Raw genomic sequence first — 5,716 nt, 5'->3', positions numbered from 1 at the left:
TACTTAAGGACATGGATAACGCATTAGTTTCAATCAACTTCTCTATTATATTCTTCAACCCATTGTGTTTCAATTTTAGTGTTAAATTTCTATTATGTTAATAAATACATATTAATATGTACAACTTTTACTATTATAATTCCTAATAATATAAATAAAAAGAAACAATATACCAATGAACTTGAATATTCTTCTATCAAATTTAAGTAAAATTTCTAGATTTAATATTTGTTTGGAGTAATTCAAATTGATGCACTTGTTGTTTTAACATTTCTCTGCATCACTACCCCTCCAACTTTGTTTCATTGTCTGCCATACTCTTATGATTTTCATAACAAGCCTTGCACTATAGAGACTTAATGAGCCACCAGAGTTTTCAATCTTCTTCCACGAACTTACAAAACCTTGATGAACAATGTTGGGGTCTTCAACCTTCGTCTATTTCATTCTTCTTTAGACCACACTTCTAAAGATGTATGTGTCTTTTTGTAGTTGGATATCTATCATTCTTTTTCGCTACCAATAGAACAAATCACTTGAAATACTTAACTCAAATTCTTGCCCATATTAGAACAATATATGGATGAGAGAAAATGATATGAATTTTTTAAGGATAAAAAAAGTATAAGAAGAGTGAAGGAATAGATACCACATCATGTAAAGATAATAATCATGAATTGGAAGCTTGGTCATCCTCAGCAATTGTATCGTAACTGTTGCAGCAACTACCTTCATAGCGTGCATTTTCCTAGGCAATTCAGTTTATCTTCCAAGTTGTTCAACTATGGAAGCAAGAGTTCCTTCATCTTGATTTTTTGAACCAAATTCCAAACACAAATTTTTATTATTGTGTTTCAAAGCCACGTCAAAAAATGATGCAAGTTGAGTCTTCACCCAATAAAATAACAATTTTTAAACTCAAGCATGAAAGTTAAAGGAAAGAAATACAAATTTATTAGATAACTTTCAAATCATAATTTCCTTACACATGTGTCTTACTTTACTTGTTTCCTCATAACAATCTAATTTATCCTCTTCTCCACTGGCACAGTTTGAACCTGAAATCAACAAAAACCAAATTATAATATTATAAATTAGAAGCTCAAACGTTGATAGACACACTCACTTTTTAAAAAATTGGCAAAAGACAAAGAAATAATATAATAGAAGGAAAAGGCAAAAGATATAGTGAAAAATCATTCACCATTTGGGAGTTTGATCAAGCATGAAGTGCCTATGACCGAATCTACTATAAACCATATAAAAAGCAAAGATAAAGGTAAGAAAAATGGCAAAAAAAAACTATGGAGCAAAGGGGTATTTATACTTGTAGTTTAAGCTTTGAAGAAGATGGAAGGTTTACAAAAACTGAAGAATATTGAAGGTTTCTTGAAAGGTTTTTAGGACCCCATATGAATGAATGCATTGATTTTTACAATTAAGTTTAGTGAATGCATTTGGGAATGCAAAAAGGCAATGAGATTGCAATGAAACGGAAGGCTAAGATTCAATCTAAGTGAAATAAAATACATTTTTACTAAAATATCCATGGTCAAGCTTCATAGTTTTTGGAATTAATTGTTTAATGACAGGTTTGCCCCCAAGGTTTCACAAACTCTCCCTTTATATAGATTTACAGATAGATAAATAGATAGATAGATAGATAGATAGATAGATAGAAGATAGATAGATAGATAGATTGATGACATATAATATATCAAGTATTTATTTATTAAATATCATATTTTCAATTTTCAATAACAATTGCAAAAATGATAGGTTCTATTTCAATACCGTTTTCTAAATTTAATAAACTAATATAATATAGTCAAGTAATGTTTTTACCTTGGCATTTACAAATTTTAGCCTTAAAAATACAAATATTTTATTTAAATCTAAAATATTACAATTACATTTTGTAAAACAGGTATCATACCACATTTCCTTCATTAGCTAATTATAAAATTCCAGATTTATATGTTTTTTTTATAACAGATGAATTTTTTTTATTCGTACAACTCATTTACATATGTATTACGACCAAATAAAGTACTTAAAGCATGAACACCAAGTAGTTAAATTTACCCTCTTATAAATGTTTTTCCCTCATTGTTTGTACTGCTTTGGAACCAAACCCTTATGATTCAATCGTAGTAAAGCAGATATGAGTTTATCGTCCTCAGGGATTGTGTGAACATTAGTTCCACTAGTTAAATATTTATCTAAGCGGATAAAGAAATATTTGAAGAATTTGTTTTTGTGATTTTCAATATGAGGAAAGCGGTAAAAGAATGTTTATAGACGAAACGAAGAAGAAAACATATTTAGAATGCATTCACCTAGTCCTCTAATTGCTTTCAACTCAAACACTTTTGTAATGGTTCACTCCATTTACGATGCCGAGAACTATCCACCTAACTATCCCTAGCCTAGGTAAATCTATCAGTTGGAATTCCTAAACGTAATCCCTTACCATCTAGAAAACCCAAAAAGAATTCTAAAGCTCAAATTCTCTCTCAAAGACATTCCCAAAGACCAATTCATCATAAGACAAGGTACCCTAGGCTTGCGAATCTTCGTTGTCACTCCGGAAACTCCTGTTAGAACTCAAAACCTCACTTGTCACATGGAAATCCACTATAGTTCATACCCAAGATATTTTCACCTTAAGACAAATAGCTCATTGAGTGGTTTATCTCTTGAACCGAACCCGCAATTATCTCTCGATTTCATGCTAGTCCATAGAAATCTAACATAAATCATTGATACTTGAAGTGCAGAAAGCAAAACTTTAACACACAGCGTGACCTAAGACATAGGCGTTCTACTTTCATTGATCTAAGCATACACCAACTCATATAAACCTCTCGATCCATTTATAAATTAGTGAAGTCTTTTGATTATCAATTGATTGGTTAGAAACATGAAGTACAAAGAGAAACACCATACATGAAAGATTTCCATTTACATCAATAAATGAGTTTACAACAATCAAAGAACTAAGCTAATACATTCTAGATACAAATCTAGAAAAGAACATATACAAGAGATAAGAAAAAGGAAGAGATGAAACCCGAAGAACGGCGACGAATCCTCGGATGGAAACTTTCTCAAGCTTTCCATAGCCTCCAAGAGATTGTCACCATGCTCCAAGGCTCCACTCCATCAATTCCTAGCCTAGGGACCCTTCCTCCATGAAGCCCAGCCTCCTCTGAATATTTTAGGGAGGAAAAATGGTGAAGAATGGAAGAGATCCCGAAAAAAATCGTGTTCTGGCATTTTATAAGGGTCCAAGGCGGTTTGGCTTGCTTAAGCGAGCTCCAGATTTGCTTAAGCGAGAGTCTTTCCTTAAAGCTGAAGCGAGATTCGCATAAGTCTCGCTTAAGCGAGGGTTCACTTTTCTTCTATGCCGCTAAAAGCTTCGCTTAAGCGGGAAAGAATTTGGCTTAAGTGAGATTGTGTTCCAGAACTGATACGCTTTACCATATAATTTCGCTTAAGCGAGTAACATTTGGCTTAAGCGAGATTCTTCATTTCTTGGCCTTTTGACATCTTGTGGCACGAATCTTCATAGATTTTCACCTATCATTGAAAACAAAAGATTAAATGTGAAAATATAATATTTACTCTATTTCTATACTAAAATTAAGTATTTACTAAATTAACTACTTATGGGGATAAAATAATCAACAATGCAAGCATACATGTTAAATAAGTGCTTAAAATGATATTTAAAAACACGTAAAATTGACACTTATCACCCTCAAAAGATTAAGAGAAGGGATATGAAGTGTGCTTTGACTCTCGTACTAAAATAATTATCTTGAATTGATTTTATAGAACGTAATAAAAGATGTGATGCCAAGCCAAAATCATTCATATCTATATTTATTCAGTATAGACACCCTCATATAAGCCAACATCATCAAATATCTTCGGCCATTTAATATTATATCATAAATCATCTAACATCATATCACAAACCAATCTCTAGATCTCATAGATGTTTCTTTTGAATTTGAGACCCACAGGGCAAAGGAAGAGTTGAGATTAGTTGATTCATTGCTGAAAAATTTAAAAAGTTGGAAAGTAGATACCCACGTTTAGTACGAGGTTACAAAAATATAGACCCAGATATGAAATATTTCCGGGTAAGTTATTTGTACATGTTACCATAGTGCTCTATTCCCAATCTTGAGGGTGGGTATAGAAGATTCCCAAGGAAGTTGAGGTCATGGGTTTGCAATTTTTATTATTTCTTGAAATATAAATAAAGATTCCTAGGAGAAGTTGTTACCAAACACAATTTTGAAGATTTCCAGGAATAATAATTTCAACTTTGTTCTGGGAATGAACATTGAAGATAGGGGTAGTACCTAGGGAGTGGAAGAATGCGCTAAGAGAGAATGAGAACGAGAGAGAGAATGCTGAATTTCATGTGTTATTTCATCAAATGAACCAAAAGTCCTTTACAACTAGTAACCACCTCCTATTTATAGAGCTTGGGCACTACCTATTGGGCCAATTGGGCCTCTGAAGCTAAGGCCCAACTTAAGGCCAAACCTTCGCCCCTGGCGGGCTACACACTGGGCGTTGCCCCTCTAGGGGCTCGCCCAGTCCACTAGTCCACAAGACACCGAGCTTGAAGTATGAGAGCTAAGTGTGTCTTTCAAATGTCTTTAAAAAGCATCCTATAGTACGCTGGAATTTAAGCTGCCAACATGGCTTAAGAGAAAAGAAGAAAACTACGTCGCCAACATGGCTTAAGCAAAAGGAAAAGCATTTTCAATCTCAGTCCACTGGTCTCGGCGAGCAACCCAAACTTGGCGAGTCCACAAGTCCACATGCGGCGAGATCGAGCAACCCAAACTTGGCGAGTCCACAAGTCCACAGTTGGAGTAGGTGAGCGATCACTCGCCAGCGAGAAAGGTGGCAGGCATTGGTCATGTACTGATCACCTAAGTGTTGACTGGCAATTGTCAGGCGATGGCGCTTGGTTTTTATGGTGGCGAGGCCTTTCGCGCTTTCTCTTATTTCAAAAACCTTTCAAATCCCTAACTGCCCCACGTGATGCGTCAGCTACATCAATTTCCCTCTTTATCCGGAACCGTCGTTTCACTTTTCATAACTGTCCCATCATGCGCAGTAACTCCCATCACACGCGCTCCACTTCCCCAGAAATCATCATGACTTTCAATCTTCCACACGCGTCCAACACGCGTCACTCCTCCAACTTCCCCCCTTTGCCTATAAAAACCCTTCTTCCCTACAATCATCCTTTTCCGAGACCCCTTTTTACTTCCCTTATCGCTTACCAAGCTCCTTCCTCCGACTTCCGCTCCGGTGCCGTCGCCTATCACCCTTTCCGCTACCCACTCTACACATCCTTCTCCGGTGAGTCCTCCTTCCCTTATCTCTGCATCATATATCTACTCATCTTTTCCCCTTTCATCATTTGATCATAAAAGATGGCCTCAGACCCTAACTCCTCTAATCACCCCTCTTCTTCTTCTGGAAGCGACCCTGATTCCGCCGCAATCGGCGGCCTCCGCTTGGAGGTCCCGGAGATCCCTTCTTTTCGACTGAAAACTTTTGCCACTCTGCCCCTTCCAGTCCAAGAAGCACCCACACACGAAGCCATAGACCAACCTTCCATTTTCCAGGATAGTGATCCTATCGTGGAATTCGTAAGCAACCTTGGCGGCCTGTCTGTCGA

The sequence above is a fragment of the Lotus japonicus genome, chromosome 1, assembly GCF_012489685.1.
Source record: "Lotus japonicus ecotype B-129 chromosome 1, LjGifu_v1.2".
Lineage (NCBI taxonomy): Eukaryota > Viridiplantae > Streptophyta > Magnoliopsida > Fabales > Fabaceae > Lotus > Lotus japonicus.
This window is presented reverse-complemented; position numbering follows the sequence as displayed.